Below are 15,877 nucleotides of genomic sequence, written 5' to 3'. Positions count from 1 at the left end.
AGCAGCTCCGATTTAAACAAGACTTTAAAAATTAAAGATTAGTTTTTGAAAAGTTTCTCAGCTGCTACATGTGAGTAGAGGTGAGGTGAAATTGGGTTTAACGTCGTGCTTGAGAATATGTCGCTCATATGACGACGTGCATGCGTGTGTATGTGTATGTGCATGCGTGTGTATGTGTATGTGCGGCTGCTTGTACTAGCCCAGACTTTACTAGCTACTAGCAGACTTTACTAGCTGGGTTTATACTGCTAGCCCACTGAGATACCATGCCGCAGTTAAGCATGAATACCCCGCTCAGACACTTTATACTGACTTCGAGTCGACCAGTCCTTGTTGTACCCATTAAGGCCGAGCGCCAGGCAGGGACCAACAAGTACCATATTTTTAACGAGTGAGTGAGAGGGATTAAATGTTTTTTCACCAAACATGGTCTGGTGGTGAACTGTTTTTGTTTTGTTTTTTGATAGTTTTAGATTTCTGAATATTTTTTTTTTTTTTGCATTTCCATGGCAGCAAGTTTTAGTTTGACTGAAATTGGTGATAGTGCTCCTTTCTTGAGCAGAATTTTAAACCCTTTCAATACTCTCCTTCCACTTTGTGAGTATCCAGGAACCTAATGACATAAATCAGCAAAATCAGTCTATTTCCAGTATCAACATTACTGAGGTACCTCCAAGCACCCAGGCGGCCTGTTGTTGATACAAGTATGCTAGTATATTATAAGTTGTTCACTGGTCACGAGGGGGACATGGGTTGATGTACCCTCGATGTTTGTTTATGTTCCCTGATCCCGAAGGGCGAGGGGAACATAAACAAACATCCAGGGTACATCAACCCGTGGGCCCCGAGGGACCAGTGAACAACGTATTTATCTTACCGAACACCTCAATGTTAATTTTAAACTGTTTGAAGGACGGGCACAAATCTTTTTGTAGCCATCGCTAGATTTTGCTGACAAGAAAAACAGATTTAGAGTTATCTCCCTTCCATCGATTTGCATTCGCAAAACATCGGTAACTTCCGTACATCACACGTTATTCGAGATAAAGAATTACTACCACGAAGAACCAAATGAGTTGCCATTTTGACAGCGGGGTACATTGAAATGTTACTAGCTTGTAAGCGGGGTACATTGAAAATACTAGAAGAGCGCTTAGCCAATCAGAAAACGACATTTATGTGTGAGGTAAGATAAAAATAGTTTACATCTGCATGTTTTCGTTAGATCAATGTGAAGAACAATGTTTATATTGTCTTACATTACAAATCTGGATTTATGAGTACATGATGACAGTATTTCCCATAACTAGTTGACATTTACAGGAAGAGTAGTTTACCATTGCGGAGGATACTTTGACTTTGTCTTTCTTTCGTGATGGAGTGGGTGAGTGAGTGAGTGAATAAAATACCGAGTTTTGGCGGTGACGTAAACGGTGAGTATTTTAGTGTTAACTCCTTTAGTTGTGACATTTTACTGTTGTAGATTCACCTGGAATCAATTGAGTGAGTGGGTTAGTGAGTTTAGTTTTATGCCGCTTTTAGCAATATTCCAGCAGTATCACGGCGGGGGACACCAGAAGTGGGCTTCACACATTGTACCCATGTGGGGAATCGAACCCATGTCCTCGTCGTGACGAGCGAACGCTTTAACCACTAGGCTGCACTATTCGTGATGGAACCGTGGTACAATGACACGAAGTCACCGCGACTTGCCACCACATCCACTAGGTCAGCTAAAGTAAGCCAAGCGTGCCATGTATATTGCGTCATGTCAAGGGATATTTAATGTACCTCGAAGTGGGACTATCAATTAGGAATAGAACGTGCGGTGTATTATAACTGCTGTACGCCCTTTTCGTATACGGAATGACAACGAGTTCAAATGTGAAACGGTCATGACAGAAACCTCACATAGTCGCAGGGTCGTAAAATATACTCCTGACTCGGTCTGAACGCGGTTCTCCCCATTCGTAACAACTCATGTCATTCCGGCAAGCCGGGTGGTGTCTCGTACCCCTCTCGTGGCAATGTTCACGACTGGGCCTTGTCTAAGCGCAAACGCGCACGGAGATGAAAATAGTCTAGTACTATTTCCAAGGAAAGATAACTCTGAATTTCCAAACATGGTTACTCCTAGAATATCCAATATGGGGAAAACAGCTATACAGTCATTCCCTTCGTAAAGATGTTTCAGTGTTGGAAGTTGCTGATCCTTTCATAATGTTTAAATTGTGCTTTGCATAGTTTAGCGAAGTTTCAAAGTTCGACGCTGTCGCCATTTTCATGCTTTTAAATGCGTTTTACTCCGCTCGATTTGATTGGTTTGGAACGATTCTTGGCAATAAAGGCGTACCATACAGGTACGGGTCGTCTTGTTGGTCACGGAAAGAGGCGAGTAGTTACGAATGGGTTGGCCCCTCTCTCTTAATTACGGACACCGTTCGGCGTTTGTCGCCGACCTCTATGGTTACTTGAGATGTCATTCTACGTATCTGGGAGTCGATCCACAAAGAGTTCGTAACATTACGACCTGGCGTAACTCTATAGTTTATCATAGGCTTACGAATGTCGTAGCGCTACAAACACTAGTGTATACATTCGCATGGCTAAATTGCGAGTACATACATCTATATCTTGATTTGCTTAAAGAACCACTAAACTTTGTTTTTTGTTACTCTTTTAACCATTACATATGAAAGATTTGTGGTTAGCCTTATGCGGAACACCAAATTTATTCTTTAAAAACTTGTGGTTAATTAATACCGAGCGATTAAAAGTGGCCAAAAAGTCGCCTGCTTCCCCCTCGCCCGCCAACGAAACCACAGACAGGTTACGTAACTCTGTCGCCAGAGCACTGCAGTGACGTCATATGAGGAACGATTTTCAGTTAGTTGTATAGAAAGAGTGTAGCACGCTCATCATTTTGATGATTTCTCGACATGAACGACGACATGCCGAATCGTTGCTTTGTCGTCAATTGCTCCTAGGGGTCGGGTGATGGTGTCACCATGCACAGATTTCCACAGGACCCCGCAGTTCGTGCTAAATGGGTTATGTTTGTGAGTGCGAAGCGAGCGTTGTGGAAGCCTGAAACGATATCTTACTTGTGTTCAGATCGCTTCACGGAAGTTAAAGAATCAAAACTACTTACTAGTTATAGTAAAATATGTATATGATTGATGACCATAAAGATTTTCCATAACACAACTTGTAAGATAACGATTTGTTCCTCGGAAGTGAGGTTGTGGTCGAAGTAACAATAATATTGTAAGTAGTATTATATTGACACCCACCTCGATGCCAGGAAAGAAATTGTTATGTTATACGCTATGTCATGCAAAATCCTATTGGCCATCAATAAAATACATATTTTACTACCAGTAGAAAGTAGTTTTGATTTTAGAACTCGGTGAAAACAAACCTAAATAGCATTTATCCACAGACTGGCGGATGTTCCCGATAGGGCGCCGCCATTTTTGAAAATCGTAAAGTCTGTTAGAATTAATGAGATTATAGTTTGTTTTCATCAAGTTAGAAAATCAAAACTACTTTCTACTCGTAGTTAAATATGTATTGGAATCATAACCAAAAGGATTTTGCATGACACAACTTATAACATAACGATTTCTTCCACGGAAGCGAGGTGGGGGTCGAAGTCACAATACTGCGCGATAAATTTCTTGCCACATTCACATGGTTAATGTCCACTCACCAGTATGTTGATACTAGTCAATGTGCGTCTTTATATTTGGTCTTATAATCCTAATTAGTTTATTATCATACTTGTATGCATTTTGAAACTAAATAAAAAGCAGACGATCTGCTGATACTTATAGTGAATTTATAACAGAACTGTAATATCTAGACATTTTATAGTTTGCCAATGTGAATCATAATTCGCACACATACCCTAGTGTATGTTGTCTGTCTCATTACACTTCACGGCGAAAACAATGATTCTGTTGAATGCTACGACAAATGAATAAAAAACAAAATGCAAATATTAAAACTAAAACAGATTAAAGTTATAGGAACAATATCAGGCCATTACCTTGTTTGAGGAATGTATCCATCAATATCCACAAAACTGTTCCAAATGATGTGTCTTTTAACAGTTTAATATACGAAAAAGTGATAAATCTTTTCAGGTATTGGGGTATAGTCTCATTGGTCACCCAAGATAGCACACCTGGCAACTAATTGCATAATGTCCGCCTTTCATTAAAAAGAGTAATTTAGTTAGCCAATAATGGGCAATCAATCAATGTATTGCCGGTTAATCCTTTGAAAGAAGGACGTTGGTTTTACGCAGACACCGACACGGCAGAGTGTATTCAGTATAGATTAGTAGATCTACATACATAAACACTACCTTTTGACAAATCCGCTGTGTAAGATAAAAGTAATTAATCAATCAGCGTGTTATCGGTTAATCCTTTGATCGATCTTTATAATGTTGAATATTTACTCCAGACACAAGAAATGCCAAATGGGAACCTTTGTCGGGTAATCTAAGTGTGTTACCACTAATTACACCTGTTATAAAGTCATTAACTGACCATCAAGTGAATGATGACAAATAACATGTGTAGGTTTATACCACCTAACACGGGTTACAACAAGGGAGTATTAATTGCTGTATTGCATGTGAAAACTTATGAGCCGACACTGTTTTGAGAATACAAACAGATTTTTACATGACATGATTAAATATCGAGGTAAAAAAACACAGAAATGGGATCAATTTGGATCAGTCATTATACAAATAGGGCCTCACGACACCAATCAATTGTGACAGAAGCGTCTATGAAAACAAGTTGTAACTCGGAAACTAGGCAAAGCAGGAGACAAAAGTAAATGCCAGTAGATTGTGAGAACATATAGCTTTCATTTTCATCAACAATTGTCACGATTTCAGGTTTATACAAGCCTGTAAACAAGATAATTTACCCCCTAAAATGTAGATGAATTCTGCATCGGCCCTCAAAGCTATTCCTCATATGACGTCACAGAGTCGCGCCGCTCTGATTGGTTGAAATTTCGTTCGCGGGTGAGAATTGTACACTGTTGTCAAAAAAGGTCGATTTAAGTCAATTAAAGGTCGAAATGAGTAGTTTTAATGACGGGGTTTCATTTATAAGGATGCCAGTTAGTGATTTATGTATTTTTACCCCCTAGGGTTTATGTGACCTTTAATCAATGATCTCTGTCAAGGTCAACTGGATGTTGTTTATATTGTCTTAATACAGACAGACAGATAATTTATTTGAGTCTCACCTCAACATCATACATATGTATATTGAAGGGGATAATAATAAATTGAGGATGTCTTTACCTACTTATGAGAGACTATATCACATACAATAGAAAACTAAAAGAATATAGGATATATAATACTTATTTAGAACAGTACCAAGTTAAGAGTACAAAAGGTCATATCGCCGGCGTAAGATAAGAAAGCAGGTTTTTGCTGTATTAAAAGACACTTGTAGATTGGACGGTAAAAATCTGATCTTATGTCACTAAAAGACATAATACTAACAATAAGCTGCTCACATTTACTATAAAGGACATCTCTTTCAAAAGAATACAGTGGACAGTGCAGTAAAACATGACACTCATCTTCAATAAAATCTTTACAGTAAAAACATGTTCTTTCCTTTAGAGGAGTACAATTATAACGTCCAGTTTCAACACTTAGAGGAGCAACACCACATCTAAAAAGTGCTAAAGCACGTCTATAAGAGCGAGGCATATGGCTAAATAAATAAAACTCAGGATGATATTCATCTTTAAAGGTAGCATAAGTTCTTTACTCATTACCTCCATTGCTCGTTGTATGCATTTAGCTGATCGAACTGTGAGCCGATGCCACGCGTTTCAGTCATTACAAACCAAAACATGAGTCTCATTAACCTATTCAGACAATGACCTACTTTTCAGCTGATCCGAATTTTCTCGTGTGAAAGTGAAAAGAGACACCACAAACAACTATGGTTACACCGAATTCCAATTCCATGTTTCATAAGAAAATGGTACATACGGTATAATTTTAATTTTAAACCTTAATAACATCGTATTTCTATATTTCATAGCTAAGTGTTGACAGCATGACCTTAACTGAGACGTCACAGACTGCCCCTGTTTGATGAGGTCGTAAAATCATTCACAATTCATCTGGCTCACTGGTAACACCTGTTATGTGTTCTTTGCGCTTATTCAGTGTAGTGTTGTAACGTAAAATGTGACTGATATAATATCAAGTCCGTACCAGACCGCCAAACCCTTCTAGCGGCAAAGCCTCGTTTTGGGATTTTCACGAGTTCCAGATTTCCGTTTGTCAGAGCACGTTGTACGACCGAGCACGCTGCACGACGAGTTTGCAAGGATTAGAAGGAGTGTAGTGTTGCAACATACAAGTGGTTAGATGTATCAAATAATACTGATTAATATTTATGTATCCGGTTGAATGAATAGGTCTCAAAATTCTAGACTGGTTATTGTACTAAGTTGCGCAATATAGGACGGAACGCAGTCAGCAGGAAACGAGACTGTTGTGTAATCAATGTTTGGACTTGGTTATTGTTGTTTCATGACACGACGACACCATCACGTCACAACGTTTTATCGAGTTGACACAAAGCTGGAATATTGCATCATCATCATCCTTTATTACGTGTATATGGCCATGAGGCCAAGAGTACAACATGTGTAAAACAGTAAGGTAAAGACATGTATATGCTCCACACTGAGAATGTAGATCTTATTTCAATTGATACGATTATGTGTTCACAGAGATCTTTTGTTTCGTTCGAAGTTCAAACACTTTTTTTAAGGAATGATTCAAAGTCTTCAGAGTCTGTTCTTATCGCTTGTTCTCATCAATTCAATAAACATTTGAACATGAGGGTAATTACGACAGTATATTGCATTGAACATCAAACACCAATGCACACAAGATACATGTTCTGTCGTCTTATATTACTTGCCCCACAAACGTTATTGATTTACAACCTGTTGTATCATTTAAATGTGCAAATTGTATTGCTAGTAAGGAGTAACCACCAGTTAAAAATACACTCTTAAAAAAAAAAGAAACGCATATGTGATTTTGAGAATATTGGACTAGTGGAGTTGCGGCAAAAACAATACAAATATACTATTTCTTTCCAAAACGTCATCTTTGTGTAATTGTAAACAGCTTCAGCGCCAGAATGCAGCAATTTTAACTTTTTCCTTGTTTTAGAAACGTTTGGAGAAATATTCGCCAAAACGTCACCAAGAAAACATGCAAAGCCAAATGCACGTGCACGTAAGCGGAAAAAAACATATGCGGTATCGATCAGTATAAAAAAGGCAAACGTTGTGTTTAATATTGTCATTCATTTTTGCCTGGAAAAGAGGAAATCATCATGCCACGTCTGAGTGCCGCCAATTGAAACATCGCCATAGGCCGCCTTGAAGCTGGGGAGTCGCAGTCTGCTTCGTCTTGCAACAGGTTGTTGTGTTGGCGAACTCTTTGTCTATCTACGTGTGAATTTTCACCTCTAAACCATTGAAATTACATGACATAATTGCTCTTAAACTAAGGCAATAAATTCTTCTAAAAACTGCCTATGCGTTTCTTTTTGTGAAGAGTGTACAAATTCAAATCACGTGTGTATCCATCCCGTGATGTGATACGCCTGGCGGTAAACCGTGGTTGTCAGTTTAAACACTGAATAAAGCCTTCGTATTGTCTAGTTGCCATCAATCCGACGTGTTACGTGTCAGTTTTATTGTAGGATAGGAAAGAAATGTGACAGAGAGGCCTTGAGACAGGCCTTGTTCAATTGAATTGGATGTTATCATTTTAATGAACTCTTGTGACCAAGCACCTGCGCACTGACGGGGAGCAAGGGGGATGGTTGCGGTTTAACTTGTAAACACAAACACAATCCAACTGGAAATATTGATTCTGTAAGAAGCATTTAAAAAATACCAAGATCGCTTTAGCTCTGTATCAGACACGTTTTCGGGTTCTGTATATTTCCTCCAAGCCTCATGTAATTTGTCTCAGTGGTTATACTATGTACTGATATTTAAGTGTTTTAAGTGTTGTTTTGTAGACTTGTCTGAATCCTGATGCTCAGGTCCTTCGTCTCATCCCAAAAGAGGTCATGCCTTGAAAAAGATATGCTAGGGATCTTATTCCTCGAATGAACTGGTCTTCAGCAACCAATGCTTGTCGTAAAAGACGAATAACGGGGTCAGGTGGTCAGGCTCGCTGACGTTTTTATATTCCAGCAAAGAAGCAGGCAGGTACAGTCATGAGCATGAACAGTTGTACAAGAATCTTTTGAAATACAAAGTTCAAGGATGGACACAGTGTTTGCAAAGGGAAGTAACTCTATGGCTGTAAGTCAACAGTATAGAATTTTAATAGATTCTATGAAACGGACATCAATGAATGACTTCAAAAACTTCAAAATCAAGATAAAAAGCAAGATACCAAGTGTATTTAATATTCTTAAGTTGTTACTTAAATTCCGTAAAGCGGTAGGTTTCAGTGATGTAATTTTTAACTGATTGTATAATGTTTTCATTGGCTGAAGGAGAAGAATCACCATTGCCGTGGAGTGTAGTACATATGCTAAGGTGGTTAACAACAAAGTATTTATCAATTCTGAACTGGGCATAGTGGGGACAGCATAGAAAGTAGTGGAAAGCATCTTCTCTGTTAAGGCCACAGATGGGATCATCAATCACACATCTGTTAAATAAATGTGATTTTAAATCACTACAACCGAGCCTAATCCTAGATAGAATCACTTGGCATTGGCGCCGGATGTAAAATTTTAAGAAAGCTTAATTGCTCTGGAATTCAATTGCTTAAACCTAAATAAGAAACCTACATCTCTAGCATTAATATCTAGTGCATTCCAAGCTTGAATAACAGATGGCTGAAAAGATCGATAATACTGGTATAAGCACCCTGCATTTGTCTGAAAGTCGTTAGTTACGAAGGTTATATGCTGAATATATTGTATGGGACCCATAAGGACAGGTATTTAGGAGTTAGGCCATTATTCATTATACGGAATTTACAAAATTTATGGTCGTCAGTCAGACAGTGAGCAAAACCCCGTTTCCCTGTAAAGTGTTTCATGACTGGTTCCTCCTACTGATCCACATATTGAGTATCTAAGTGTAGGTTTCTAATATTTCTATTTGTTCATTATTACAATTATCTCACTCACTCACTCCATAACATACATTTCACTTACATTTCACTCCTCCCTAATCTAGCGTCATGTTTCACTCACTGATTTCTACACCATACCACATGGGTTGTGTATATTCAACGTCCCAGCGACACTTAAACGGCGGTACCCAACGTGTATGACCCATGTAAGAAACCAGTTTGCTCTTTTCTCTTTGCTCAAGTGTTAGGAAATTGTTTTCCTCCTGAAATATCGACTCCCACACATTCTTTGATTTAATCGATTTGGGGTTTGGGTTTTTTTTAAGTACGTAGGTATGAATTTGTGTGTACATATTTCATGCTTAATATCACACAGCTTGACACTTGAAGGAGGTTAGGTTGTGATATTTTACAACGCTTCACCTTGTCGTCATACATTTTACAATGCGAGATGGTCTAAGAGAGGCAACTCCGATCGATGCAGCTGCGTTAACTGCAGATTTTATCTGTACAAAACTGAAAATTAGAGGTAAACTGTGTAATAAAGTACTAAAACATTATTTCTAAATAACAGATAGACGTTTTATTCAATATGTTGGCCTTGCAACCCCGTGTAAAAAATGATATGCAACAATTTAATTTTTTTGCCACTTTGATTTAGATTTTAGTTTTACAGATGTAAGAAAATATATTAGATTTATTAATGATGCAACTGCATGGAGAGTTTGTACATTGTTTGAGTCTAGTAAGCTAGCCATGTCGTGATCATTTTGATCTGCATTATATCTTGATTCAGCGGAGACAAATATTTATTTCTGAGATTAGTACTGACTGACTGAGTTTGGTTTTACGCCGCTTTTAGCAATATTCCAGCAATATCACCGCGGGGGACACCAGAAATGGGCTTCACACATTGTGCCCATGTGGGGATTCGAACCCGGATCTTCAGCGTGACGAGACAACGCTTTAACCATTAGGCTACCCCACCGCCCCTCTGAGATTAGTAAATGCATTGCATTTAAATATTACATGGTATTCGTTTTCAGTATATAATTACTATCACAACTTTTGCATACAATTTTAGAGTAATCAGATTCATGCTTATTTCTTAATTCTTGTAAATCCAAGAGGTGGTGGGAAATTTTAATTTTACATAAGTCACTTTATGATTGGCATATTTGACTGTCAAACAACCTTCGGGTTCAAAGTGAGTTTTGATAGAAGCATGATGTAAAAGAAAGATAGAAAAAAGAAATATGATCATGCCAACTTTGTACATCAACAAGTCGCTGCAGAAACGTTTTTGAGAAGCAGATTGGGAACTCGTAGCAGCATGAGATCACTGACATGGCGAGGTTGGTTTTCACCCTGAACTCCTTCTGTCAAAGTGTCCTCGTTTCTTTCATTCACTGTCTTCTGAGGCGGTGTCTGATCTTCAGTCAGCACTGCCTGAGCATTCTGAATTGGTGTCTTGTTCTTGTGCTTCTGTTCTTCTTGGTCAGTCAGCAGAATCATTGCCGTGCTCATTGTTTTTTTCAAAGGGGACTAGAAGTGACCAATGCTCTTATGCAAATGCAGAAAATCAAACGATGAGAGATGAACAGCTCCCGTTTCTACCGACTTCTCACAGCCTTGCTGGTTGGTGTCCTAATGAGATATTTATATCGTCGTAGTCGAGTTTGTCAGAGTCGGACAGGGGCATGTTTTCTCTCAGAATGTTATAAATCATGGTAATAATAGCCTTGGATTGTTCGAGTGACAGATGCATCAGCAATGCTTTCCTCCGCTGCGCGTTGACTTGTTCCAACATGTATAGGAAAGACACATGTTATTGTAATAGGTCGTAAATGATGATGCCTTATCATTCCCTCACTTCAATGGCAAATGAACGCATCCCTGTTCAGCCGACGACTTTTATAGGGTGTTGGCTTCATGATCCACAAGGGAGCGAGATGCTATGATCCGCCAATATTCCTTGTCTTTCCCCTACTTATCGCAATCATCCTCTCTTGTCAGACCAAAGTCCATTCCTATTTTATTTATATAGCTCTTTAGGTAAGTATGCGGTTCACACTTTTTCAGGAACTATGCCTGTGCATAAGCCTGCATAGTGTTCATCGACATAAGGGGAATCATCGATCAAGAAATATCCATATTTCCTTCCTTTTATAGCATCCTCTAATGATTTCGTGAAAGGACTTGGATTGACCGGGAAAGAAGCTAAAATTTTGTTTTTACAAATATAAAGATATAGTTTTTGGATCGAAGTCCTATAAACAATCGGATACTTTGACCACCCACTTCATCTTTCATCAGACCAATGGCTTTGTTACTTTCCATCGAATGAAGTGAGTTGTCTTCGGGAGAGTTTGAGGTATCACAGAGGTGAAGGTGAGCTAGCATAAAGTCTCTTAAGGATTGTTGAGAGAAGAGCCCACGGGTGACCAGATTTGATAAAACAAACTATCTGTGTCAGTCATGAGGACGTGTATGTGCTCGCTAGGATATTCTTTAACCAGACATTGTAATGAAAATCGTAGAATAAGCTTTCAGCATGTTCCAACAAGGAGAAGCCCACAGGCACGAGCTTCGCCGTATATCTGTGCCTACTTTCCTCCGTCATGATTTAGTCACTTTGCTTGTAATTTCTGACATTTCGTTTCCCATAAACGGCATTAGAAAGCAACAAAACAATTCTTTTGAAAAGTCGTCAGTGGCTTCTTTTCGTTTTTGAGTATTAAACTCAATGTAAGATTTCATCCATGGAGACTGAGTTAATTTCAAAACTTTGAGAACTTTTTCAGTTTCAAAACAAATGTAAATATTGCTGCAAAGTGCAAAATACATGTAATTTCGTTTGTCTTTCAGTGTCGAGATAAGTTTGGTTCCCGTGGGCTTCTTCCTTTTGATACCAAGCTCTTTAAGCAATTGCTGATGATGACAAGTCTTCGTAAGGAATGCTTTCTTTGGTGGCAGCAAGGGGGCAACGATTGATGGACGGAGTGAAGATGACGAGGATATTCCAAATCACAATCTAAAATGTAATCCATGTCACCTTCGGGGTCGGCAGAATGCACTTGACCGGGCGCAGCCCTCTCTGCTCCCTTTACGATCCTTACGGTTAGGGTTTAAGGTTAGGGTATGCCATCCTTTACGATCCTTAGGTTTAGGGTTTAGGGTAAGGGTATGCCACCCTTTACGATCCTTAGGGTTAGGCACCCTTTACGATCCTTAGGATTAGGGGTTAGGGTTAGGGTTAGGGAACCCCAGCAACGCTAATTAATCTGAAAAAGTGCGCCCGGTAAAGTGCAGTACTCCCAGGGCAAGTCATGGCTGCACCATACAGATTATTTATGTCAAAATAGAACAAGTAAGATTTGGACGGGTCATGTGTTGTGGTTGGCTTCGGCATGACGATGATTGATTCCAGCCACACCTCCTCTCACCATTTTGAAGACAAAGCCGTACATGTTGGGATCAGTCATGAGATCCAGAATCACCCCTGTCATCAGACATGCATCCATGGCCATTCCAGGGAGAGTGAAGTACTAACACTGTTCTAACTTATGACAGCATAGACACATGACACGAAAACCTTCATAATCAATATGTCAACAGCAACATATAATTCCATAAATTCTCTCACCGATGTAATTTTGAAAGTATCCCAAATGTGTTGAGCAAAAACATAGTCTTGATATTTAATGGTTTCTTCTGTTAAGGAAGAATAAAAATCTCCCTGCCTTGGGAAGTCTGTTCCGATCAATTTTTTTAAATAGTCCACGTATTCACCAAAATAGGTCAATTTTCGAGTCAACAAATCCACATGTTCAGGATAGTTCTTTGCCAAATATTTAAATTATTCTTGACCTTTGCTTCTTAAATTGTCAGCCAAAGTTTGCAAACTGGTAATAAAAAATGTGTAACTGTCCAAATACGAAGATGACTAATTTGAAACATGAAGTGTTCAGAATTTTTACCTATGCACGTCAATTTTCGGTCAGCAAATAATTATGCAGCTTGAAGAATGAAATGGTTGTCATAGCATGAAGCATTAAGACAAATGACATTCCAAATATGGATTTGATGGAGTTAACATTGCAAAAATTGTGACACAGACTCCTGACTCGACCGTCAAATGATCGTGATCGATACATCTCTCGTCCTACTGTGCTTCCTGTCCACTGAGATAGCAATGGGTTTCCAAATTTAAAGCTAACTTTTCCTCATTTGTCAAAGGGATGGTTTAAAATTTCCATGATTTGATGGTAATGCTCCAAAGGTTGTTTCATGAAATTTTGAGCAGTCTGTTCCTCGTTATAGGCTTTCAATGGAAAAGAGTACAAGTTACATTCCCAATATACGATTTGATACCTGTAACCACAGGGACGGTGCTCTTATATCTCTTTGTGTTCTAAAGGTGCCAGCACGGATTCAAAATCACGGTAGATTACAAAGTGGGCTTTAACCATTTTACCATAGTGACCTAAATGTTCGAAAGGCTTTATCTGGTTCAGGCATTATAATACATTAGTGAGTGAGCGAGTGAGTTTGGTTTTACGCCGCTTTTAGCAATATTCCAGCAATATCACGGCGGGGGACACCAGAAATGGGCTTAACACATTGCAACCATGTGGGGAATCGAACCCGGGTCTTCGGCGTGATGAGCGAACGCCTTAACCACTAGGCTACCCCACCGCCCCATTGCGCTTTGTCATAACAGTAAGAGGTATGTTGTATTAATCTGTCTTTGGACGTGAAAGTCCACAAACATTTTCGACAGATATATTTGCTTTTCTGACCAAAACTGGCAAACTGGTGTTCCGAACATACTGAGATATAGGAGGTTAGTCTGACTCTTCCTCATCTACTTCTGTAGTTAACAGGGGATAAATCTGACGTTCTGTGGGTAAATGGTTCATATTGGAACTGCCTCGTAAAGGAAAGACAACATGGTGCTGATTATCATCTTCATCAATGCCATACATATTGATACTGAGATCGTTTGCTTTTTCAAATTTAGAAATATGTTTGAGACTCATGGGGAATGCACAACCGTTAAAGTCTAACTCGTGTGGTCTGATTCACTTGTTCTCTGACCAGATGGGATTGAACAGGGAACAAATGAGCTTTTAACACGCAGTTCACAAAACACATGTCATCAACCATGTTTTCAATGGTTAATAGGCAGTTGGGACATTTTGGTTTGTAAAAGAAGTGTTCAACATAAGACTGTTGACCCGACCTATCTTTTTTACTGAATTTGAACTGGGTACAAAGTTCCCATTTGATGGCCCGTTTTGATTCGACTTCCGTTTTCAAATGTTCTATTAATTCAGGCTAGATTTTGACGGAATAGTAGTATGGGTCGTTCTCTTCTTCACCCCAAGTAAAATCAAATATTCTTACATTCCTGTTGAAAGCTTGTCTTGAACATGGTTGTTGATTGATATTAGTGTCGGCAAACAAAAGAAAGACTTAAAGTCGAAGGCTGTTGAATATGTGTTTGTAAATTGTCATCGTGTGAACAAGATGTCTTAAAATATAGCAGTCATTGTTCCAATATGGGACAGAGTCTAGGGACAAATCAACAGAAGTTATCTCCTTCGTAGAGGAACACATCTTTCTTTTTGGACCTAAATATTCTCAGTGATTACACTCCCCAGAAGCTTCTCGGTATGGTACAATACCTTACAGGTGACTACATGTTTACTGGTATTGAATTGACAATTTATCCACAGTTCTCAAACACCCAATAATATATCAGTCGCAGCATACTCGTATTTGGTTTGTACCTAATTCGTGACCATTTTGTTAGTTTTAAGTAATTAGTTCCCAACAAAATTTCCTAATTATTGGTATTGAAAAAACCCAACTTTCTTAATTCATCATAACATCGCATAAAACATTTTATATGGGTTTCATCGAAATTAGAGTTCACCTTAAATGTAATAATTTTAATATTTCACAGGACTACATTTTGCTCTGAGGGGTGGAAAAGAACATATGAGTCTGCGAATAGTAAGCAGCCCTCAGATTACCAGCCCCATACTGACGGTAACGGTAGACGTTTTCTCCTCTTTGAAGACGTGTCGAAGACCAACCCGTTGGACTGAACCAGAGGAAATTAAGGGGAAGAAGTACGGGCCCATGAGAATACTGACGAACCAGCTTGATGGTATGTCCGCATGTACGAGAAGTACAAATCTCTGTTGTGAGTTTCAGTAACGTTTTGACCAGAACATATTTTGCAATTATATTTTTTAGCAAGTGTGTTATTATATACTAGCTACATAAAGAAAGTGCGCACACAGAAAATTCCTTCTGAATTAGAATACAACACAAAAAAGACGAAATGATAGAGACACTTTATAAGCTGAAGTATCGGACCTCAACAACATGTCAAAAGAACATGAACAAACTCCGCAACGATGACGTCAGAAGTTCAAAATCGAGTAGGTGGTCACATGACGAAGTCACAAAGTCAATAACGGGTATGACCGCCATGTGCGTGAAGCACAGCAGTGCATCGACGACGCCCAGAGGCTACCAAATGAGCATTGAAGGCTTGGGGAATGGTTTGGGACGTGGTCACTGCCGTCTGCAACCTGTGTCTGAGATGAGCCACCCGAATTTATCTGCCCTGTCTTGGCGTCGTTACGTCGGGGACGCCCAGAACGTGGGTGGTCGGTG

Source organism: Haliotis rubra, unplaced genomic scaffold (assembly GCF_003918875.1).
Source record: "Haliotis rubra isolate DU_JTF1 unplaced genomic scaffold, ASM391887v1 Scf95, whole genome shotgun sequence".
Lineage (NCBI taxonomy): Eukaryota > Metazoa > Mollusca > Gastropoda > Lepetellida > Haliotidae > Haliotis > Haliotis rubra.
This window is presented reverse-complemented; position numbering follows the sequence as displayed.